This window comes from Ostrea edulis, chromosome 8 (assembly GCF_947568905.1).
Source record: "Ostrea edulis chromosome 8, xbOstEdul1.1, whole genome shotgun sequence".
NCBI classification, from domain to species: domain Eukaryota; kingdom Metazoa; phylum Mollusca; class Bivalvia; order Ostreida; family Ostreidae; genus Ostrea; species Ostrea edulis.
In genome coordinates this window covers 53,040,128-53,067,715 of record NC_079171.1, presented here as the reverse complement: position 1 = coordinate 53,067,715, position 27,588 = coordinate 53,040,128, and positions in this window count along the sequence as shown.

Below are 27,588 nucleotides of genomic sequence, written 5' to 3'. Positions count from 1 at the left end.
ATAAATGTTAAAGACATAACGTGCAATAACACAAAAATAGCCAAAATAATTTTCTGAAATCAAGTAATAAGGGCTTCATATGATTTTTGTTGTTAAAATTCAGGGGCAACTTCGAATTCAAAAAAGTACCTCCATGATAGAAAATAAATTTAGCCTGTACATGTTCTACTTTTGCACTAAAAATCTGTGGGTTTAAAATGTTGTTTCACGAGAGCATTTTTCTTTGTAATTTCCAAAACAATTGAAACGATTTCATTAATATTATTTTCAAATTCACCTTTATGTTAATTTTCCAAAAGCATTTATGGTTTACTGCATTCTTCAGGGGGTAAGGTCGTAAACTTTTGAATATAAATATTGTTTGTTCGTTTTTACAACGGACACACGATTCTTTTCATGTTTTCAATCTCGATTTTGCTTGATTATTTATGATTGTCTCATTTCAAATTCATGTTTATTACAATGCGCTGAGTATATTTAATTATTGATTTCCTCTCCAATATGTGAATGAGACTCACAATAAACACGCCGAATACAGCATGTGATTGTATTTTTAATCAATACTGCTAGCGAGAACTTGTGTGCTTTTCTGATTGAAATGATAAAAGAGTTGCTACAAATATTGGAATGACAAATACATAATAAGCCTTTAAATCTTGATAAATGCCTCTAGTGTTTAAATACCCGTCAATGAGTTCCGATTAGGGAGACTTGCAGCTTCTGTAAAAAGGACAAAAGGTAAGTGTTTTTTAAATGTACGTGAACTATTCTCAGTAAGGAACATAGAAAAGCACTACATGTTGTGTATTGTGAACATAACGAACAATGATCAATCTCACAAATCCCACAAGCAATACAAAATAGATAGTTGCGCAAACACGGACCCTTGGACACGCCAGAGGTGGGATCAGGTGCCAAGGAGGAGTAAGTATCCCCTCTCGACTGGTGACACCCGCCGTGAGCCTTATATCTTGATCAAGTAAACGGAGTTATCCTTAGTCAAAATCAGTGTACCACGAACGGCCTAACAATAGATATGAAACACGTCAGACAGCATTCGACCCAATGCTAGGTTGTATTGGCAAACTAGATCGTTATAGTGACCATAGAATATGTGAAATGTTGACTTTATACGATACTTGTTGAAACCCCTGTACCATCAACATGTTGTCCGTAGCTTGTCTCGAATTAAAAACTGATAAAATGCAAAACAATCGCTTGCGTATCGAAGCAGTTGAGCGTTATGCATGTAATACCAGATTCAATCAGTTCAAGTGACTTACCTTTGTTTTCAAAAGTCTGGTAAAACATGTGTGGTTACCGCGATTTATATAGAAAAAGTATACAGAAAATGAAATGATATCGTTTACTTGACACATGTTGCAATCTAACGAAACAGAGAAGAGATCATTTAGATAGGTAATGGGTATCTAAATTACATGTCACATGATACAATCGAGATCTGATGAGTTTAGCATCACAGATCAAATTCATTCCAATTCATTTTAATATTCTAAAACATACATCAAAATCTATCCTACATGAAGCATTATTACCATCAAACTTTCTACAACGCTTTTGGAGACTAATGAAGCTACAATTAGACAACTAATTATGGATGTCATACGTAGATAAGAAAATTCTATGTTATATATCCCAGTGGCGGATCAAGAATTTGATATAGAGGGTAATATGCTGGAATTCTTCGGACTCCATTATTGTGAGGCTGTTAACTTGACTTCTTTGGGGATTCTAGATTTTCCATCGTGATTTCAACTTCTCCATCGTCAACTATCCGTATCCATGTAGCAACATTCTACTCACCTGTATATGATATTTGATTCCTACAACTGATTCGATACGCAAGAGCTTATCTTGTTCTGGGTATAATCAGATTTTAAATCGAGGCAGGCTATTCGATATGCAAGAGCTTGTTCTGGGTAAAGTCAGTTTTTAAATCGAGGTAAGCTACTGACAAACAAGTTGATGGTACAGGGATTTCAACAGTCTCGATTGAAATCAGCATTTCGCAAATTATATGGTCGTTATAACGATCTAGTTCGTCAATACAACATCGCATTGGGTCAAATGCTGTCTGACGTGTTTCATACCGATTGTTAAGCCGTTCTTGGCACACTGATTTTGACTGCGGATAACTCCGTTTACCTCATCAGGATATGGGGCTCACGGCGGGTGTGACCGGTCAACAGGGGATGCTTACTCCTCCTAGGCACCTGATCCCACCTTTGGTGTGTCCAGGGGTCCCTGTTTGCCCAACTATCTATTTTGTATTGTTTGTAGGAGTAATGAGATTGATCACTGTTCGTTATCTTCACCTTGTATAAACAAGTTGATGGTACAAGGGTTTTAACAGTCGCGTTTAAAATCAGCTTTTTGCAAATTTTATGGTCGTTATAACAATGTAGTTTGCTAATACAACTTATCATTGAATGCAATGTTATTTCATACCGATTGGTAGACTGTTTTTGGCACACTGATTTTGACTATGGATAACTCAGTTTACATGATCAAGATATAGAGCTCCTAGGAACCTGATCCCACCCTCGGTCTGTCCAGGAATCCGTGTTTACCCCGCTCTCTATTTTGTATTGCTTATAGGAGTTATGATATCAATCACTGTTCGTTATCTTCACCTTTTGCACAACTCTATTTTGTATTGTTTATAGGAATTATGGGATTCCGAATGCAATACTCGTAATTATTAATTATATAGCTAATTAAATTTCTGCACAAAATTCATCAACAGAAATAAATTGATACTGTATCAGAAGAATAAATACATATTGACCAGAAATAAACTGATACAAGACCTACATGTATGTTGCCTGAAATTGAACACAAAATGCATTGTATGCAGAAATTGCAGCTGGGTTTATGAAACACGTTGCAAGTAAAAAGTATTATACATATCAAATTGTATACATATGCGCATCTGGTGCATCAAAATTGGTACCGTATACGTTTTACATACTGTATCTCATTACTCAGACAGTGAACAGCCGGTGTCTCGAAATATTAATTTACATTATCTCTCATGAAACTGTATAGTAAAATAAGTCACCTATTATAATCTGTATATTTATGTGTTAGTCATTTTTAAAACATATTCGAAAGTACGATAAATAATGACAAGATGTCCTCCATGGGACAAAATGCTCACATGGATCAACTTGGACTTGTTTTCATATAATTTCAAAAAGTGTTTTCCCTGTTCTTTCTCATAAAATTTTGATCCCATGATGTGTTTTACGGCGTGAACGCTGAAACGAGCGAATTCTCTTAATACCCTACAGCATGACTTAGACATTTATTAATCTACCGATTCATTTAACGCGGAATATATAAAAGTCGATGTAAATTGTAGCTGCGATGTTTCAAAATATGTATTGACAACAACAAAACGCATCAAGACATAAGCCAGTTTCCCTAGAATTCAAAAATGCCCGTGACACTTCCCAAAATATATTTTAACCAGTGCTAGTAAAAACTTCACAATTGGGACAACGACAAACCTTGGGCTCAGGTGAGCTGAGAACGAAAATAGAATTGTACTGTTTCAAAGATTTAAATTGATTTGAATCAAATCAAATATTGGAAACGGGGGATTACAATGTCGGCATCACGGGTAAGGTTAGATATTGCGGTTGGCAGACGAGCTGAGGTGTACATTTTTTCAGCGATAAGCTAAAAATAGCGTAAAAATAAAAGTACGTAATGATGAGAATACACACCCAAGGTACCTCTCCCCCGCCTATATACATTGTATCCATTTAGCAAATAATCTTACCAATATTGTTCTCCTAGCATATGCTAGACTTAACATCCATGGTATTTAAACCTAAGAGTAACTGATAGAGCTCAGGTCACAGGGTGACAGTGTCGCGTTATATACCACAAGGACGGGTGCAGGAACTTGTGTGACGAGGGGTGGATCCGACACCGGAATGTTGAGTGTTATACGCACTACACTGATACATAAAATGTAGTTAACGAAAAACTAAACACGATCAATGGTGATTTCAACTGAAATACTTGTATGCATTTTCTTTTTCCTATCGAATTCTTTTAATCTTAAACCCGAAAAAGACATATATAGATGAAAAGTGAAGAAAAAGAACTGTGATCAATCTCATAACTTCTATAAGCAATATAAAATAGATAGTTTGGCAAACACGGTCCCCCGGGTATACAAGAGGTGGGATCAGGTGCATGGGAGGAATAAATACCCCCTGTCGACCGATCACACCCGCCGTGAGCCCTATATCCTGATCAGGTAAAAGGAGTTATACGTAGACAAAATCAATGTGCTAAGAACGGCCTATAATAGGTATGAAACGGGTCAGACAGCATTTGACACAATGGCAGGTTGTATTGGCAAGCTAGATTGTTATAACGACCATAGTATTTGCGAAATGCTGACTTTCGACCAGACTGTTCAGTATTGTGAATTTGTTTAATTGGGCAACCATGAATCCATGGACACACCAGAGGTGTTCTGATATCGAACAAAGATACTCGACAATGTGGGGCTGCAATGAATCCATTAGGGAATTCGTATCATGTCTTCATGAATGTGAGCATGCATGAAGTTAAATTCCTATAATGATTTGGAGCATCAAGTTATTTGAGTCTGTTCGTCTGTCTGTCTGTCTGTGGGAAAATACTTTAAACTTGCCCATATCTTTTAATCCATCAGAGGTAAATCTTTCATATTTGGTATGTGTGTTCCTTGTAGCTTTTCCATTTTTACCAAAGTTTGGTATAGCTGTTTTTGGCTGTATTTAGCTCTAAAACTTCATAGTTATTTCGGATTTCAAACATTTCGGTTGAGCATCACTGAAGAGACATTATTTGTCGAAATGCGCATCTGGTGCATCAAAATTGGTACCGTATAAGTTTTACATAGTGATTATTACATTGAGTTTTGACCTACTTCTAAACTCTGTCATATCGTTTACACCATAAGAGGTACAGCTTTGATACTTGGCATAAATGGGATTTGTATTTATTTCGGCAAAATCTTTGATATGATGACATTCAACTTTAATGTACTTTAAAAAATAAGCAATATATTTCAAACTGAAGAAGGTACTTACTGTTGGTAGATTAGGTCTGTGCATTTTTGTGAGGTGGCTTTTCTAACGATACCAGATGTGTTGGCATTCTGACCCCAACATTGACCATATGCCTAATTTTTTTTAAAAAATCGAAAAACTTTAACATTTGTCATATATTTTACATCATCAAACGTGCATATTTCGTGTGTGTATTCATTGTGGCAAAACCTTTCCACTAGTGCCAAACTTTTTAACCTTGGTGACCTATAATATCAACCCTGTCTTTGAAATCGTAAAAGGTGTTATTTTGTATTCAACTTTTGTATTCCAACTTATTTCAAGTCTACACCCTGTATTTCCTACAGATATACTTCTACTATTAAATCCAAACGTTTTAATTCTAAACAAAGAACCTGATTCACAAACCCCCAAAATATGGCCCTTAAAATATATAAAAATGAAAGTAAATGTTGAATAGGAGTATTGGTGTTATAAATAGGTATCAGAATCCGGGCTTCAAAAAACATGTTGGATTTTGAAAATAAGAGCACAACTAAAGCTCTATACATATTAGAAACGGATATGGTACCGTATTTCGGTCATATTTATCCAAAAACTGGTTATTTTATAAAGGTTTAGCCATACTGGTTTCATCTCGCCCAAAATATTTAAAGTATTTTTATAATATACACCTTTTCAAATTGACCATAAGTGTAAAAATATTTTAGGGCGAGCCAGGAGCACTATTTTCATTTTTCAAAAAATGATCTTCCGGATTGCTGAAAAATATTACGGTTATAATGCGCTGGTGTTGGTAAACTTGGATTTTACAGATAATATGGCTGATTGAAGTATCTTATGGAGAAACAAACTACGTTTTTTATTTCGTTTTTTATTTCGTGTCATGTATCTATAGGTCATTATAGTTCGGTGTTTATTTTTAAAGCAAGGGAAATTCCCTCACCTAATAATAGTTTTTGGTTGTAGCTTCTTTTGTCCTTTTACTATATATATAGATGTTCGTTTTCAATACCTAATCGTTTTCATCCTTTAAAGTCGTTCACAAAGCACCTTCATTGCATCGTTGCTTAAAAACTGTGTACAATTTTGGTAGTTTTACATTATTATCATAAACATTATCATTAAACGAAACTACATTTACCGAAATTGTTAGGCCTAGTGACTGAAATGTACATGGCATCTTCTTTCACTTTGGGATATCGAAAAATATTCAGGCTTCACGCAAGTATTCTTGTATGGTACTGATATCATATCGAATAATTTTTGCTTTATTTATTTTACAAAATTGTTACTACGCAGCTTTAGACTGTCAACATTCGAAATAACTGTTTTATTTTACGTACTTTACGTACATTGGGAGCAAGTCCTTCTTTACAGTACATCCAAATTTCGTGCTGAATATTAACATGCCCTGGTCAGGAAAAAAGGAATTCAAACTAAAATATTTAAACTACAATATGACTTACCATAGTATGCAGCATTGCCGCCAGTTAAATCCGACACAGTGAATTATGTAAGCGATTCATAGATATACAGCGATCCACATGTTATCGATGAGACATGACTTCATCTGTTGTAAGACATTCATTACGCATTTTATGCTTTGATAGGCGGATCAAGTAACCCCATATGAAAATACTCGATATACAGGTTTTTTTTAATTTCACATATGATATTGTTGTACATGTCAAGAGTTTATTTTGTATTTATATGTAACTTTACTTGTAAACAAAGACTGTGCAGTGTTTCGTTTTTTGTGTGTGTGCTTTTGGGGTGGTTTTTTTTGGGGGGGTTGGGGTTAAGACAATACAGTATTTATTGTGCATGTATAATTCCGTTGATTTCCTATTTCATAGGCCTAGTTCGAAGGCCTATCAACGTATCAGTGTTCCATTGTCCAATGTAAAATTAGAAAAGGAAAAGTAGCGTCGTCTTGGTTGTCAAGGAGGTGTGTCCCCATACCAAGTTACATTTTTACAATATAAACACATTTTTTTTACAGCGTGCTCAATAAATCGAATAGCGTTTTACAAGTGAAATTAAATTATGACAGGCGGACTGAATGCTATATTATATATGTTTTGTCAATTAATAATCTGGACATGTGTTGTGCCAATAATCCAGCCTACAATAGCAACAGGAAATTGTGCTTAAATTCTCCAATCTTCAAGCCTGAAATTTTGTACATGTGTGTGGTGGCGGTGGTGGGTGGTGGTTCTCATCCACTCAAACTGTCCCAATCCCCCTTCCGAATTCAATTTCTTTAAGTGTGCAGTGGATAGGTCGCCACATGAACCCATCCAATTCTACTGTAAGGATGTGATGAAATTTCGGTTTCAAATGCAACAAGTTCGCACAAATAAAAATATAGACAGAATTATTTGACGATTTGCATTTTAATTGTTTCTATTCATACACGCTATACAGCAGTACTGAACCTATAACATCGTGCGCGAAAGAGAGAGAGAGAGAGAGAGAGAGAGAGAGAGAGAGAGAGAGAGAGAGAGAGAGAGGAGAACATTAGCAATTGAATACAGGTACGAAAAGTTTAATCAAATCTTAAAATGTACAATATTCTTCTCATTTCAGTCCCTCAAACGTTCTTCTTTCCCACTTGAACTGTGAGAGAATGATGAGAGCACGGTGAGCGAACGGTGAACGAATGCAGAGCGAACGGTGAACGCAATTTGGTGAACGGTGAGCGAACGCAGAGTGTAAAGTGAACGGTGAACGAACGCTGAGCGCACACTGAACGCAACATGATCTATTTACTCGGATTGTTTCGGATTTTTCCCTGGGATTTTACTTATTTCATAATCAAGTAATAAAAAACATGTTCAAGTATATTTCATCAATTAATAAAAAAAATTAAATAAACCAGAATCGTGATACAGCATATTTTACAGTTCTGGATATATTCAATGTACTATATTTTTGTACATGTATATATTTCATGAAATTATCGCAAATTGTACATTAAAGGGAAAGGCAACCCAAAATATTTTTACATGATAAATGATAGGCTTAATCACTGAAGAGACATTATTTGTCGAAATGCGCATCTGGTGCATCAAAATTGGTACCGTATAAGTTTTACATGATAAAGATTTGTCATACAAATCTGTTGATATGTGGCCTAGATAAGCTTCAGGACTAATTTGAAAACGTCAAAAATTGAAATTCTCTGTAGAGGCTGCCATGATGTGTAACTCTTTTGTATTCAAGAACAGAGAAATCAATAAGTTTGACGTCACGCCGTCTGTTCCGGTTTTGATGAGATTCTAAGATCATCCACAGGTGCTTGGGTTCAGGACCCCCCTCCCCCCTCCGGATAAGCTATATGAGTTGATTAATTATTTTTTTCTTGAAAATATTTCTAATGCACATCAACAACGGTATGCATACCCATAAAGTCCAAAATAATTCAAAATAAGCCCTTTTACCAGTGAGCGTATTATTTTTAAAAAGGGCTTATTTTGAATTACATGTATATTGGACTTTATGGGTATGCAAGACGTTGTTGACATGCATTAGAAATATTTTCAACAAAAATTAATTAAATCAACTCTTGTAGCGTATTCGGAAGAAGGGGGGGGGGGGGGTCCTGAACCCAAATCACCTGTGAGATCATCAAAGACGTGCATGTGGTAGATCTTACGAATAAATGCATGTAGGTTGATGCCTTCCTGGCAAGCAGTTAATTACACTAATGCGAAAGGGAGATGTGAAAAAGTAGGTTTCTTTCCCGAAATTCCAGACTCAACCAAGTCATTTGAATTGAAAAGACCATGTAACTGTGGATTCATCATTTGCTTAATAACAAGTTGAGATTCAAGACATTTGTATAAAGAAACGTTTACCGTCTGTCTGCTCTCCGACTTGACTGAATGTCTTTTTTTCTTAATTTCTTCTTGCGAAAGAGCGGGCTCAAATCTATACGTGTCCAAACTTAATTGTTCGTGACTTGTCATGTTTACAGTGCTGCTGATGAAATAAACCAGAATAGACGTAATGACGTTATAAATTAAACTTCAATGGCCACTCTCTTAGCGGCGGGTAATTCAAAATACATGATAGATTAATATTGATTTAATTGTTAAGCAAGGGTTTTTGTTGTTAAAGACTGTTAATTACGATATCAGTAAGTGATACTTTATTCATAAAAGCAACTATATGGTTAGGGTTGCCTTTCCCTTTGATACATGCAACAGTCATACACAAAAAAAAAGCAAATTCCGTATCTACATTGTGTATACCATTACATGTACATATACATTTAATGCATGGATATAATATATAAACAATGTATTTGAAAAGGAAAACACTATAGTCTACATGTGTAATGACATCCAGAATTAACAGGTGTTCATGTATGGCTTCAAACTTTACGAGCTCGATCGTTTGGGATACATGTAATTAACAAACACCCCCGAAAGGAGTCAAGATAGATGCAGTAAAAAAAAAAATATGGACGGTATACACTGTGTAAACACCTCAACACTCCTAGTCATTCATTTGTCGCAGCTACATCGACCCGAGGAAATAATCAGTACACAACTTTCTATTTTTATTATTGATGTGACCATTAATTGCAGTTAGATCGTGCAATATTTGTATATATTTGATGTAGATAAAACTGTTTATTATGCTGAACTACCCGTAGAATGTTTAAAGGCTAATGCAGAAACGTACCAGATAAACACTTACATCTTTGCATTAAGGACAAATGTTACAAAGGTTTCAAAATTGGCAAGAATAGTAAATATCAGTTTATTGACAATGTCTTTAATAAAATTAGGCGTAAAAATAGCTATATCAGTTTGACATTCTAACACGTTGATACGGTACAATGTACATTGTGTAGCATCGTTTGTTTGTTTTTATTTTTCAAAGTAGGGGGTGACTTGCTTAAAACTCTTGTCAAGCAATGCAAAATAATTATATAATTTGTACCCGAACTTGTAAATGCTAAATCGTGAACACAGGGGAAGAGGTTTTCATTACCTGAAACTGTCTTATTTTTTGTAATTGGGTTAAATTCATAACGACAAGCCCTTATATTCGTCTCTCATTTAGAATTGCTTTTAGGAAAAGCTCAAATGAACCTTTCGGCATTCACAGTGGATAATCCTGACATTTTGTACTTCAAAATTAAATATCTGATATAGTAAAAAAGTATCCTTCCACTCTTACGCACACCTTCAGTTTTCATTTTCGCCTTGCTATCAAGATTGGTCCTTCCACTTTGGTGTTCCGAATGACAATGAAAAGACTGAACGATGAACGAACGGTGAGCGCACGCTGAACGCTTTTCGAACGGTGAACGAACGGTGAGCGCACGCTGAACTCAAAACTGTGAACGGAGAGCGCAGGGTGAACGCACGCTGAAAGAACGGTGAACGCATGGTGAGCGAACGGTGAACGAACGGTGAGCGAACGGAAAAATGGTAAAGTAAAACGTTTCAGGGACTGTAATTAACCATTCCACTTCATTCTGATATATTTAATTTCCCTTTTTTCCGTGTTAAATTATTCTGCTTGCGCGAGTTAGGACTGCGAGTTTTTTTTAAACCGATGTTTCGTACCTAGCTATCTAACGCCCTCTCAGTTAAAATTAAAATTAAGTATATAATCTATATTACTACAACTTCATTGGATTTACTAGATTTTCTACCACCGTAATACATGTTTATGCAAGCGGACAATCTAGACATTTTTAAAATTATTTTTTCCACCTTCGATAGCAAAATGTATTCAGTCCACGAAGAACACAATGGACCCAAAACCCATGGCAAAGGAAGATGATTTTTACACCTGTTTTCGGGTGTTATTACTGACCAACAAAATAGTATGTTTGTTTTACAACTTTCATTCAGAAGACGGGTAGGTTCGTGAGTCAATGAATAAACAAAAACTCGTCCGCATTCTTATATCAATCGTTGTCAACTGTACACTTTTTGATATTTCTACACTACCTGTAAACATGTAGACAGCGGATCTAAATCATCTAATATTCTTAATTACAATAACAACTATACATTAAAAGACATATGGTGTACTAATATAAATGTTAATCTTTTAAAATAGTCGCACAAATAAACCAATGCTTTTACTTGTCATTTTATGGTCCACATTTCTTTGAGCTGGAATAATTCATGCTATTTATCAAATTGAATCATTGCCAATTTATAACATGTGATATTCGTTTGTTCATTTTCAAAGTCAACTGATCCTTCTCTTATTTGGTGAACTCGTGCTGCTCGTGTTGTGAAACAATGTGCTGACTAACACGTACAGGTGTTTGTGTACGGGGTGTCGATAATTTGGGCGTTTCCTAAAGGTGTGAACGTCTGCGGAGGTCTGCATACGGATATATATCAATATCTTGATATATCTATATACATGTACAAGAAATAATACCGATTTACAAACATGCTGAGGATTCTACTTAGAGGTAATTAAAATCTATTTAGCGACACTGTCCACTCTATTTCTGGGGTTTTAGAAACAATTTATCTGCTTCAAACATATAAACGTGAAAAATTAGTACATAACGGATGTCATAAGTTAAGGGTAATTAAGATAAATTGTTTCGAATAGCAAACTCCAACATGTAAACAATTTAAGTAAGTTATCAAATCAGTATGCTAATTCTTTAAAGATAGACAGTGAAAGTACATTTTTAAAAATTAAATTACTGTTATAAATGTACAATAACATATATCATTAAATGATAAGAATATATACAAGTCGCCGTTTTATACGTTTTAATTTTCACCCATTAACATTTCGCTTAGTATTTATTTCTTTGTTTTATCACACGAAGGTACACGGTGGCACATATGTCAGATGTCCACGAAGATCGTCCGTGGACTTATAGGTCTACCTCGCTCAGAAAATTGAGACTTCAGATCGAGGTGCCGACAATTTTAAAGGTCCATCGTGTTTTAATAAAAAAATAGTTTACGAGGCGGATGTTAAAAAAATCCATTTTTTCTAATTAGTTACTATAATTACTCAAGTTTAACCAAAATTATTCAGTTGTCTCTTTTTATCGTCAATTAATATCAATTTTAATGGAAATTGATACGAATAGATATATGCAGCTTGAAAATATAAACTCGTTTTTGAGGTAGACGGTAAAACAATAATATTTGCTGTAGTCCTTTCACTGCATGGAATTTTAATTTTTGATCACCATTTTTCAATTACATCAAATACAGCGAAAAAAAGAAGTAAAGTGTTATGTAGTGGGGAGGGGGGATGTATCACAAATGTAAACATCGTGATAGAAAATATAGTTCCTAGCATTTTAATAGTTGTGATTTACAGCCAGAATAAGCCCCAAAATATATATTAACCTATTCGTCCATATTTTGTGCATTACACTGTGATTCTCATAGCGTCAACATCATGACGTTAGATAGTTTTTCTGTTGAAAAACAGCACAAAGTTTAAACGACTGTAAAACGAAAACTAGAAAAGATATAGTTATAAGATAAATTGTTTTATAACCTATAAATCCTCGAGCATCAACTGTGAAAATCTCATTTAATTTGGCAAAAGGGCCAATTTTAGTACTTTGTGGTTCTAGTTCTTTTACAGTGCCTAGATATAGACCATCGTATACGTATACGTAATTCACCAGCGTGTTTTTGTTATTCATCTTCTTTTAACTATAGTCCAGCTGAACATGGCATTACTGCTGATGTTGATATAGTTGAAAATGAGGACCTACATGTAAAATCACTGATTCTAAAAGGTCCTAAATACAGAGAACCTCGGTCTTTCAATTGACGACAAAATTTCATCGTTCATCTCTATTATAAATCATGTGGAAGAATATGCCAGACGATGGGCTAAATAAACCCAGAGGTCCACAGTGGCCCAACTCCCTATTTTGTATTGCTTATAGGAGTTATGAGACTGATCACTACTCGTTATCTTCACCTTGCATGAAACTTAAATTAAGCATAGTTACAAATACTGAACTATAAGATTGAGAACCATTATGCATGTATACAAATGATGCGTGTTAGGAATATTTTCAGCTAAGTTCACGGTGTCTTTTTCATACATTCAATAGCATTGTATGCAAGGTGAAGATAACGAACAGTGATCAATCTCATAACTCATATAAGCGATACAAAATAGATATATGGGCAAACACGGACACCTGGACACACCAGAGGTGGAATCAGGTGCCTAGGAGAAGAAAACATCCCCTGTTTGAATTTTTGTGCAAACATTTATGTTTTAGAGACGTAATGATATAATGCTTTATAAGGAAAATGACATTTATGGTTACTTAATCCTCAATGTGAAAACAGTTTTCTTTTTCAGGGTAGCATCTACTGTCCGACAGATATTCCTGAGACACTGACGTAGTGTAGGACTTTGATAAATCCTTTGCTGTAGAAAATGTTAAGTTTGTTAATGAAATAATGCAAAATATTCCGCCCCTCCATAAAACGGCAGAGGCATAATTTACCCCATTTCACCATTTTGTACTTACGCCATTCCATCATAATTCACTTCCTGTTCATTATTTTTACTTTGGATGCAAATATTCATCTGACATTTGGTATATAGATACATCATAAGGATATCTAAGATAGGGTTTTATTTAGTTCTGTTTTAACGATTTGTGCCCCTTGTTACACATCTTTCTCACTGTCCTGTTTTCTTATCTTCTTCCTTTATTTTTGAGTGCTTGTTGGATATTGTTTCACCGATAAAATACCCTATATTCACTGGGTAGATTGGAATGTAGGGGTTTTTAAAAGCCTAACCCAATAAATGCCAATAAAACATCATTTATGCACACAAAGGTTACCCTATGCATGATTTTAATGAGATGGTATTTGTAGAGTTAAGCCCTCTGGACTTTTTTTTAACATTATCCCAAGATGTATTGAAATTAAGGAAATATATATCCTAATAATACACAGGACAGTTATGCCCCTTGGACTTTTAAAACTTTAAACAATTCACAATTTCCTCTCATTATCTTAGTTACACATGAACATTTCAAATTGAAATTGGCCATGGGATATATATGTACATATACCCATGCATGAGAAAATACAGGTGGAGTTACTCTATGTATGAATTTGGTCAGAATGAGATGATATTTTGGCAGAGGTATGTCTGTTGGAATTAGGAAATGAAAGACGAAGATAACGAACAGTGATCAATCTCATAACTTCTATAAACAATACAAAATAGAGAGTTGGGCAAACACGGACCCCTGGATATACCAGAGGTATTAACAACCCACATATTCTGCTCATTATCTGTATGATTCATGGATATATGGAATTGAAATTCTAAAGATAGATATATCACAAAAACATACAGGTCAAATACTTGTATGGTTTAATTCGGATAAGTTTTGGTAGGGTTATGGTCCTGAGCAGAGACATTTGTGTCGCTCCAACCCATTTATTTCTCCCTTACAACTGAATAATGACATGTCCACCTTTCCTATCACCAACTATGTGGAAGATGGGGGTAGTGAGAGTCAAATATTTCACTTTAGTGACTAAATAGCATCCCTGTGTGTCCCACTGCCGGAGACATTCGTCATATATGGTCTGCAAGAAGCTCAATGTCCTATGCATAGTTGTAAACATAGATATTTGTTGCATAACAGGAATGTAACAGACCAGATTGGGATTAGACACCCGGAGTTCCAGAAACTCTAGGTAGGTGCTCTACCCACTGACTACTATGGAACAAGTCTCATCAACAAGTTAAGTCGATGATTATTCATCAGTCAAAGATATGGAACTAAAATGTCCAAAATCAGAAATATAATCCTGTTATGATAATATATATACGCATGTTAGTACAGGATTGCCGGTAAATGTTTAGCTATGTGTACCATGGTTATCGGTCGCAATAGCTCAGTGATTAAAACAACCCCCACACACTACATGTTTGCGGATTGGATTCCTTGTCAAACCATGGCTATTGATCTGGATAGTCCAATGGTTAAACACCTGCATTGTAGTGCTGTGGTTTTGGGTTCGACTCCCGATCCAGTCAAACGTTTTCACCTTCCTGTTACGTTGAAAATATAGTCCATCCATACGTTTTCGTTGTCAAATTACAATTACATGCATACATAAATAGGTGTAAATATAGCACACTATACTAGACTAATAGATTAATGGACTTCTTGATAACAGAAATGTATTGACAGTTCAGTATGATGTGATTACACTTAGCGTTTATTTTGTAGGATGGTGGATATTTAGATACGTAGTTTCAACTTAATGATGACAAACAGAAATCGTGGCCTTGGATCTGAAGATTAGTGATGAAGACTGGACGTTTGGGGTCTGTCTTTGAACTACATATATAAGTACTCAGTAATAATGTAAGATTGTACTCCAAATTACGTGTATCTATCATATATACCTTATATTATTAACAAAAAGAATAATTCAATTAGTAGCCTGCAACACAAAAACAGTTATAAGTAAGTACCCAGTAGTGGATGTACTATAATTCTAGGCTACACACAAAATACGCGGCTGAATTAAGGTTTTCTTCATAACTACCAGTGCTGTCAAAAATGTACTTTACCGCACTGGCACATTACATGACGTCACAATGAAATATACGTCATGACGAAGGTCATGACGTACATATCTACATTCCCTGTGCGTTTGGAAATGTCAAAATATATTTTCGTTATTTACCACCGCTTTCAAACAATAAACCGCAATCGTGTAAAAGTTTCTGTCAAATGGGTTATATTAATTCTCTTTGATATTGAAATAATTTCATTTTCTTCTTAATATAACATATATACTAAAGTAATATCCATATTATATTGTGATCTTAATATCGCCCCTAATTTGCACGTATAATGATTTTCACAATGGACTCATTTGCATAAACAGGGTTTCCGTACATAAAAATTTCATCATTGGCACGACACCCCGGGGTTTTTAGGTGAAAGATATTTTATGTGACATGTGAACTTCAGTGCAAAAGGTAAATTAGGGGAGCAAGTTGTGTCTTCAACAGAAAACATGTTTTTCAGGCTAGATTCAACTTCGTATATGCAAAAATCGTTGCATCTCGCATATTCAATGTAAAAATTAGACATGTTACAAGTCATTATAAACTTGCTCTCATCACTTTTCAAATTAAGAAATTAATATGCTTTAAAGTTATATTAACTTCAACTTCCATTGATATCTGGATATCGTGCCAATGGGACGATTTATACATACACGGTACGATTTTATCTTGATATTTGATCACGTGATATGAAACTGATGTAGAGACTGTCGGTCTGGTGGAAAATGTATAGGAGGTCAATATACACTTAATTGTATGTACTATATTGTTTTTGTATAAAAGGGTTGTGTGTATAGAATTTGTCAAAATTTGAACTGTTTATTAATGCTTATCCCCCTGACATACTTCTATGACCCTACTGAACACAACTGCGTACTGACAAAGTGATATTTCTTTCTACTTCACAATCACTGATTTACCTTCATCAAATTGTATTAAGTCATTCAAATGTGTTCAAAAAGATATATACCACTACATACGTACTAGCAGTCAAATTAGATATCGAGGCCTCTGCTGGTGGACTGTTAGTCCCCGAGGGTCTCTACAACCCAGTAGCTAAATACTTCGTTACTAGCTTGAAAACACGGATGTATATTTAATTGCTGTTATAAAATTTAGAAATTCATTTCAAAATTAAGGATTATCTCCCTCATGCATAGCTCTTGTCCTTGGACGAATTTGGCTCCACTTGTTTGACACGCTGTTTTTGGCTATATTTAGCTCTAAAACTTCATAGTTATTTCGGATTTCAAACATTTCGGTTGAGCATCACTGAAGAGACATTATTTGTCGAAATGCGCATCTGGTGCATCAAAATTGGTACCATATCAGTTTCACATATCAGCATATACTAAAATTAAAACTGTTCCACTAAATATATACAGAGATTGCAAGGTATAATTACTAAACAGCTTTTTATATTGTACAACGCCATAAAGTACACTGTGTCAAATTAAATAAAAACAGTTTCAGCTTCTCCATCGTCAGTAATTACTAAACAGTTTCAGTTTCAGAGAGACTATTAAACACACAAATACAAATACATGTTACATATCACAGATACATCACACAGGGCTGTAATTAACACAGGGCTGAAATTAACACAGGGTTGTAATTAACGCTTTTTCTAGATATCGGCCGATTTTCAAAGTCCCGGCAGAAACCTTAACATTTTCTCACTAAAAAAGTCTTACAAAACCGGCTACCTCTGAAAACCGCACATCGGACACATTTTAAAGTACATTTGTTAACAAACATGTGTAATATACCCTTATAGTACCCGCCACTTTTTCAAGACAAGAAACTTTTGTCAGAGGGTGGTCAAGATCAGCCAGGTATGCAAATTGACTGACGTATCAGCAAGATTAGGAAGTTATCGACCGGAGGTGTGAAAGACACGAGTGGCCTCTGTAAATGTTTACTTGTACTGTCAAGGGTATTAAATGACACTTGGTTAATCCAAGTAACCCTTCCAAAATTATGTACAAAATGTAAAAAATAGTTAGGAACATATTAAATGATCCAGTATCAACCGCCATATTGTTGCACCATACTATAATATGGATATAAACGGTAGTTAATAAAGAACAAACCCATGGCTGTTAATGATAATTACTAAATAATGAATGAATTTTCCTGGTTTCCATAGACTTAAAATTCCTAAGAAATGTTCAAATAACAATTTCATATTTACTACTGTACTTTTCAAAAACGTCAAAGAAATTGTTAATGATATAAGCGATTAATGTAAACAGAGTTTTTATGGGTAAGAGGAATTCCAATAATAGGCCTCTGTCTTTTCTTTATGTATTCTGTTATATATTTCCAGTTTAAAATCAGATGACTTCAGCGAGGATATTTCTTGGTGTTTATAATTATCTGTAGGTACAAGTGAACTAATTTGATCTAAACCGATCACCAATCATAGATCACCAGAACAAAGTGAACGGTACCTACTTTGTGAATATTGAGATAAAATATCTAAATTCTAAATTCTCGGTAAAGCGGCCACCCCTCTAAACCGGCCATTTTTTTTTCGGTCCGAGAGCAGGTCGGTTTAGAGAAGTTTCACTGTATATACTTTGTATTTAGATAGTGTATAGAAATCTAAAGTTTGTCTTGAATTTATTTACACGAATAGAGCAAGCTACTTAAGAGGGTGGTTCTAAATTCTAAAGTCCTAATTCATCGTGGGGTGGGGTGGATAGGTTAGGGCGATAACACATTTAAACAGATGAGACTGCCCTTTTCTCTTACGTGTCCATCTAAAAGTCGGCATGTGTTAGTAAAAGTAAGTGTATGAATTGTTGCTATGCAAACCACTCTCTAACTCTCACTTAATTCATTCACTGCATACAAACACCCACGATTGAATTCAGTGATATTCAGTTTATTAATTATCCTTCACATCCTGTATGTACATGTTGTTGTTGACATACCACCTTCTTATTCTGAACCCACTGGGGCCTTACAAGTTAGCCCTCACACCTCCAGTCATTTACTCTCCCTCACCCACTTCCTTTCTAAACTTTCAAGATCCGCCACTACATTCTCTCCTAATATATAGATTACAGACAAATGGTTTCTTTTTTAAAAAAGAAATCATTGTAAATAAATTCATTTCTAGTGAAAGGGTTTGAAAGATAATTTGAACAATTGTGTTTTATATACTTCATTTATTTTCTATTGTAGATTGAGGTGAGTGGAATAAAGAACCTTTAGATATCTATGTACATTTACACGTGTATGATTAAACTTCTGTTGTACTCGTGCATGTTAGCTTATCCTGAATTACATTTTCCAGTTTTATTTTAATAATAGTTTACGTTTTGTTGAACTAGAGACTTTGAACAGAGATTAAAGAAGAAAACCTTTCTTCATAGGATTTATTTAAGGAGGAATGCTACACCAGATAAATTTGATATGGATGAAAAGCAGAGGATGTGTGTAGGGTACCAAGAGTGATGGCCACGCCAAAGTGCGTATGCGCCGACCTACAATAGTATGACACGACAAGAACCGATGGTCATCGCTCAGGCGCCAAACACCGATGGTATGACACGACAAAGTGCAATGGTAAACATTAATGCACAAAAGTGCGACGGAGTGACATACCGACCTCCATTGGTTTGCAAACATGGACACAGTATTTAAGCACAGAGTGTACCAGCCATGTGCTGTTTCACTAAAATAGCAATGCGAAAATCCATGAAAATAGTAATAATGATAAAAATTATTTCATTACCATTCAGCTGTTGTGTTATTAAGCACAATACTTCCAAATGCGAAATCACATAGAATGTTTTGCATTATATCATACCTTCCCTGAAATTTATTACATGTACATCACAAGCAATGGTTTATCATGAATTACAGCATGAATTACAGCATGTTTAGATATCTACTTGTACTTTGCCGTTCTCACAATCTTCAACAGGGCAGACCTTCTCTTTACTATTTTCAATACCCATCTTAATCACCTAGACTTCCTGTAACACTCCAAAGACGTTTGTGCCAGCAGAAAGAACAGTCGTTGGGGGTAAACGGAAATCGCATGTCTTCGGTTTGATTATGAAAAACATTACAAATGACGTCACATAATGTGACATCACAAACGTTACTCTAGTCCGCACCATCGGACTTTGGAGTGTCAGGCCATCGCATTTTGGCGTGCTGCACCTACAAATAACGGGCTGTCGCACTTTTGGGTTCATAATTTCAACAAACCATCGCACCTTGGCGTGATAATCGCACTTCAACAATATTTGATAATCGAAAACTTTCAAATTTTTCTATTAAAAAAGGCAGTTTTAGTAGAAAGCAATCTGACAACACATAATACTCTACTCGAAACTGCGATCTACAGTTCATCAGTCGATGGGCTACCTACTGAGCTACACGACTAGGCAAAGATATTTGAAATGTATGAACAAACATTACTACATTTTTATATTTTATTCATATTTCAAAAGAATTGATTGATTGATTGTATATTCTTTAAGGTCCCCCTTGAGGTTTTCACTCAAATGGAAACGTCACCAAGATCGATGAAGAGCTTCAAATGTAGGTCTATGCTTGGCGCTCACAGCCATTGAACAGAGAAGGTTTGTTAGCTTGACACGGGTTATCCGTTTTTAAGGTAATCTCAGATGACTTGTGGCATTCATTCATGATGCCGAGCGTTTGGCAATGGAACTGTCACTATCTGTTTTAACGACTTAGGTATTTCGCGGCCGGGATCGAACGGCCTTCTAGACCCAACCCTCCGCATGTTTGGCGACCGTTTTACCTCTTGATCGGTGGTTTTTTAAGAAGAAAGAAGTCATTATGACGACGTAGAGTAACTCCTCAACTATATTATAAAATCTAGCCAAGGGAGAAGCTCCACGCTGGGTTTTTTTTCAAATTAGAAATGTTATTGTCATATGGCATAATCAAATTTCCAGAAACATGGGGATAATTAATGGCGGCAATTCCCGTCTATATGCTCGTGTCATGGCAAAAACAAAGGTAATAAAAGTTTAGGATTTTGAAGTGACAATCACGGTTCTTTCGGATATGACCTTAAAAACTGAGGTCCAGTGTCGTGTCGTTGTCAGCAAATTGAAGAAGCGTCACGTTTATCTCATCAGGTCATAGGGCTCAAAACGGGTGTGACCGGTCGACAGGGGATGCTTACTCCTTGTAGCCACCTGATCCCACCTTTGGTGTGTCCAGCGGTCCGTGTTTGCCCAACTATCGATTTTGTATTTCTGATAGGAGTTATGAAATTGATCACTGTTCGTTATCTTCACTTTTCATCACTGCTACGGAGATTACTAAAGATGTCTAAAAATTGCATTACTTCACCTACAGTTGGTGACGTCTCAATATGAATAACATGTTCGCATAGGGTAAAAAAAGAACCAATCAATTCAATTTTGCTTGTTTCAATTTTCATATTGAGAAAATACACTCGTCAATGTGGGGCAGCAACTTCAGCTATCATGAATTCCATCAGGTGATCCTGATCATGTCGTAATGAATGTGAACGCGGATGAAGGTTGTCTGGTATTCCAGCATTTAAATTCTACTTTTGAAAAATACACATGTTTATAGCATCATTTCACAACTAAACAAAAGATGGGTACAGCCTGTGTAACATGAATAGAGAGTCCGTCGAAATGCGATCCTAGGGGGTCATTTTCAACGGATGTTTCATCATTTTCAACGTTGAAAACTGACCCAGACCGTTAGTTAACTGCCCTCCCACGGGTAAAATTTTGACCCTTATCAAAATGATCCCCAGGGATAATTACTGGTTAGATCAAGTTTTAATATTGAAACATGACCTTAAATGATCTTATATGTACATTGTTTTTCTGTATATTCCAAATTTCAGACAAGTTGTGGTGTCATATCTTAACAATAAAAATTGCCTCTAAATTTACCCAATGTTTCTTTGCAATAGATATTTCAATCAGGTCATATTTCATCATGTCCAAAATATACAAAAGATCCGTACAGTCCATATTTGGGTCAAGTGGTGAATGTCATATCTCAACATTAAAAAAATGAGCCCAGATATGCCATTTTTTTTCTCAAGTACAGTCATTCCGGCGGCATAAAAACAATTATTTGTGATGGCTTATTTTTCAGTTTTATTAAAAAATCAAACATTTCATTCCAATGGAAACCCAACTACTAACGATTAAAACTCATTTTCTATGGTCTTTAGAAATTTGCACATCAAAAACTGAATAAAATTGCTATCAAAAAATCATCATTATTTAATGATAACTATGATTTTGTATAACACAGAAAACATTCTGAATTTTTGACTTTAGTGATTTCAATGGTCAATTTCATTTGACCGCTGACATGAATATTAATAGGATATCATGAGATCTTTTTTATAACGAAAACTTCATTGGTTTTATTGAAATTGGTTCCTGTAAATACCGTTATTTATAATCATATTGATATATCATTAAGTATATTAACGGTTATTTGTACATTGTTGAATTATGCAAATATGAATTTTTTCGTAACAAGTTATATTGATTTTAAAATACATATAGTAATTAGTATAACCTGAGGATAACTTCTCGTTGTGATTCCATTAATTGTTCATAAGCCTTTTCATTTTACAAAATGATGACCTCGTTATGAATATGATATTATTGTCCTCGATATTTCAACACCCTCTACAAACATTTTAAGCATGTTTGAGTTTTTTACATCCTTTTTTAAATATACTGATTTTCTCCCTCTCCAAATTCACCTTGAAATCCACCGAAGTAATGATAACACTGCGTTTATCTTAAAACACGTCCGATTCTCGTAACAATTAATTACTGCAATTTCTGATGGTTCATCTTGATAACACTACACAGGTAGAGTTTGTTCTTTTATGTTAGGTCGACTATCTCAATGAAATGTGATAATGCAGCATACCTGTGATATTTTGTCGGGACATTCGCTTGAACGAATCACTGGAAACCAACATTTCTTGTACGAAAAAATAAGCCTTGCATCTAACAAAAAATGTCTACCTTCATGACACCCAAATACTTTGTATTTTAAATGTGAACTGCACATGCATTGTAATATACGCACCTTTTTTTATTATATATGTATTACTGTTTACCCCCTTTACTACCCTCGCCTTTGTGTATTATATGTAAACTATAATTTACCCGTGACTGCACGCGCCATTGTGTATTATATGTACACTGTAATTTACCCGTCCCTGCACGCGCCTTTGTGTATCATATCTACGTTGTATTTTACCCCGTCACTGCACGCGCCTTTGTATACTATATCTACATTAAATTTTATTCCACACTGCACGCGCCTTTGTATATTATATCTGTACTTTATCCGTCACTGCATAAGTGGGTCAAGATCAAACAAGAGGCCCATGGGCCTAGAATCGCTCTTCTGATACATTGTAGAACAGGCAAAAATTCTCACTAACCAAGATTCATCAATTAACAAAGTTTGATGATGTTAAGTCAAATAGTACCTGAACATTTAAATGTAACTGTCCAAAAGTAGGTCACGGTGACTTACTTTTGGTCGACACACTGAAGTTAAATAGTATTCAAATATAGCTGTTAAATTCCAAAAGAAAGCCACAGTGATCTACTTTTTGGTCGACACACTCGAAAGACTCAAGATGCATCAACTGACAAAGTTTGATAATTGAAGTCAAATAGTATCTGAAATATTCAGATATAAACGTCAAATTCCAAATGAAAGCCACAGTGACCTACTTTTTGGTCGACACACTCTGAAGACCCAAGACCCATCAACTGACAAAGTTTGATGATTGTAAGTCAAATAGTATCTGAAATATTAAAATATAGTCTTCAAATTCCAAAGGTAGGTCACGGTTGCCTACTTTTTGGTTAACAAACTATGAAGACTCAAGATTCATCAACTGACAAAGTTTAATGATCCTAGCTTTCATAGTGATGAAAATAAGCATCTAAAATTGAAAAAGTTAAATTTAAATGTCTTCAAAATTCAAAAAATAGGTCACTGTGACCTACTTTTTTTTTATAAATATGTTTCGAGCATTCTAGACACATCAACTTACAAGGTTTGATGATTGTAAACCTCTCCGTAATTGTAATAACAACCTAAAATGTATTCATAAATGATTAACCATAAAATTCAGAAAGTAGGTCAAGGTGACATACTTTTCACTTGACGCAGTTTAAGATCCCATGATCCATCAACTGACAACTTTTGATGATCATAGGCTCAAAAGTGTCTAAGATATGCATCAAAATCCATTAAATGATAATTACCTGCGAAATTCCAAAAGTAGGTCGTCATGACTTACTTTTGAGACAACATGATACTAGGTCCTAAGATGCATCAACTGACAAAATATGTAGATCCTAGTCTTTATAATAAGCAAAATATCAAAGTTTTAACACAATTAAAGTTAAGGTCAATTTTGAAGTGACCTTGATACCACACCTTTTGCCCCAGGATAATGCCTTGAACATTTTTTTCTACAATCTATCCTCATGCATAAGTTTGGTGATCATTTGCCCAGTGGTTCTTGAGAAGAAGATTTTTTAGCAAACCACTACTTTTGTTGGTATTTTCCTAATTATATCCCCTTGTTAAAGGGCCACATCCTTAGTGTTTGTACAAATGAAAGCCCTTTGGCCAAGGATACCCTGTGACAAATTTGACAAAAATTGGCCAAGGGGTTCTTGAGATATAGCCCTTTTCCCAAAAAGTTGATGCACATCGCACGCCAGACATGGCCATATGATTAACTCTTTGAGCCTTCGGCTCAGAAGAGCTAAAAGTCGCTTTGTAAAAATAAGGAGCGGGTAATGGCGGATCTTCACTATCTAGGTGTCATCTCTTATCTAAATGCATTCAAAATTTCTTTTGCCTTAGTTCATGTATTGGGCAGCAATGCCAGCATGTACGTCAGAAAATAGAATACAAGTTTTACATGAGGGTATACAATAAAACCTTTTCAAGAACATGACCATGATATAGAGGATATCATATATTACGTGTTTTGATATTTGATTTATCCAACGAGTTAATATAGTGTATTTATTCGCAAGGCTTGCCAAATAAATACATCATATCAACGAGTTGGATAAACCCAAAATCAAAATGCGCAATTATAGATGTTCTATTTATCTTATACGTCTTATTTTCGTTTAATTTGGATAATGATCCCCAGCATGGTACAAACAGCTGATTGGATTTGTAATACCGATATTTGAAAATAGGCCTAATATTTTAATGCAGCGTTATTAGAATGTTCAACAGTTTACAATGAAAAATAGAAGTGTTTGTGTATTTGGATTTTATTCACGTGGTTTCTTTGAAACTGAGGGTGAGAGGAAATCCTGAGGCACTTCAGTAAGTTAGAAATCTAGTAAGTAAAGCTGTTAAGATTTATTACATTCAATATGGCTTCAAAGAAAAGAGACTGTGCTTGTGAATGATTGTGAAGGTCGAGGTACTTTCGATTAAGCCTGTCCAGTAGGCGGTGAATTCCTTGTTGATGATAGTGTGGACATCTCTTTGTTTTCTTATCGTAATATTTTTGAGCAGTTATTGATGGAGTTGACATTTTTATGACCGTTAACTTGCATTAGGTCAGTCGGGGCAATATCATTTTGATTTTGCTATAAAAGAAATTCTAAATAAATACAGAATAACAAGTTATACGTTTTATTCCATGTATCGATATGCATCAACACAGAAAATATGTCATCCTGATCCAAGCGGGGACAGTGTCAAAAGTAGTTCGGACTGGAAGTGCTTTATCAAACGGCCGTGTGATAAAGATAATGTTTTATCTCACTAGGAATACAGACAACATGTATAAGATAAATACTATTATTGATATGCAAACATCCTTAGGAAGTGTAATTTAAGTATTTTCAAAACATGGTAGGGTTGGGTTGGGCTACAATAAAGGAACAAAATCTTGTATTTATTTTGACCAAATTTAAACTAAATAAGTAAAGGTATACGATTTGGCATTATGCAACAATCAATTCTTTGTTGATATTTGTGTAAAAGGAATAGCAAGAATAATCTATAAAAGTAACATGAGAGGCTTGACAGTACATAGTGAGTCTCAAACTCAACTCCATAATTTAGTGGTATATCACTGTCGAGGCTAATCTATTGCATAATGATTATCATAATGATGATTGGTATTGCGCCCTATATTTTTAAAACATAAAAACTTAGGCCAAAAAAATATAATATTCAGAAATTAATTGACTGTGACATTTTGGTCACTTGATTATTTTGTGCATGATCTTTTATAAACAATTGTTTAAAACATTGTTGATTATTCAAATTTTACATGAAATCCAGCATTAATGATTCAATATATAATAGCCCTTATGAGATTCCGTTGACAATGTTAAAGAAAATGTTTATGTGACAAGAAAGGTAACTTATGTTACAATTAAGAACCCAGTCCACATGCATCTTGAAATATTAAAAATTTTAGCCCTAGAAACTGAGCATTTCTCATTCGAAATTGATGGTTTCTACCATCCGAATTTATGTTAAGTATAGTACATGTTATATCATGTTCAACAAGTTACAGTTATATTTGCGTTTGAATCAATCAATACAAATTTCTAACATTTTTGGTCTTTGTAATTTTTTCAAATCTAACAAAAATGTTTCCACAATTTCTTTAAATGGTCATAACCCGATTGTTATCTCAAATCAATACTTATCTAAGTTAACTCTTCAGTCACCTTGAGATTCACCGTGCAAAATTGGAAATTTATAAGCAATGGTACAAATACTGACGTTTTCAGTCTTGTAAATAAAGTTTGTTTGCTTGTGTTATGTCCTGTCGAAAAAATTTTCAATTACGCTGAGACGTTACCGACTTAGGTGAAGTACCATAAATGTAGACTTTAGACGCAGCGATACCTTAGCGGATAGGATAAACAGATGTCGCACGGACAAAAGTAATTGTGACATAATGATTTATGTTGGTATCTGTTGATGAAAGTCATTCTCGCCGCCGCTACTTGGAGCTCCTGCAGTCGGTGTATACATCATATAAAACCATAATTACTGGACGTGTATGTGGCAAAAAGCGGACAACACTGTATTAATAACGGACAACACCGTCTAAATAACGGTCAAGTACCGTGTTAAACGAACGTGGGACATCGAAAGTGAATATATATTTCCAGACGCATCACCCTTCAAGACAAATTTTCATGATAACTCGTTAGGAAGGACTGCAAATGTTAAGAAGAGTAAAATCAGGGCACGGGGAAATGCTACAAGACGCCGATGTCCTCCCTCTGTCATTGACATTGCTGCAGAAGAGCAGATCGACCCAAACCCTGTTTGAATCTAGAGAGATCCCGAAGGTTCTATTAACGGACATTGCCGTCTGAATAACGGACAATTACCGGGTTAAACGAACACGAGGCACATGATTAACTGATAAAACGTTCTTTCATTGTTGAATGAGCGGATCTGTACTGTTCCCGTGGACCTCCGTTTGACAACCGTTATTTGCCAGTTTAATGTCTTTCTTGTCCGTAAACATGCGATTGGTGTCCATTTCGGTTGACCGGAAGTAGTCCGCAGGATTCTGACTCTCGCGGAGAAAATGAAATGGTCAAGGAATTGAAATGAATCTCTTCTATCATTCCTTTGAAATGTATGCCTTAATCTAGTTTCTTCGATGTAATTCACTTCATGAAAGTTGTACTCAAATATTTAAACAACTTCAAAGGGTTACATGTCAAATTTTCAAAAAGTTTGATAATTGAAACTTTGTCCTCTAGGATTACAAATAAATGTATTCTTATTGACCAATATACTAAAGATTTCACTGGTTTTTATTTCTTTTAAAAATTGTAGAAATGGA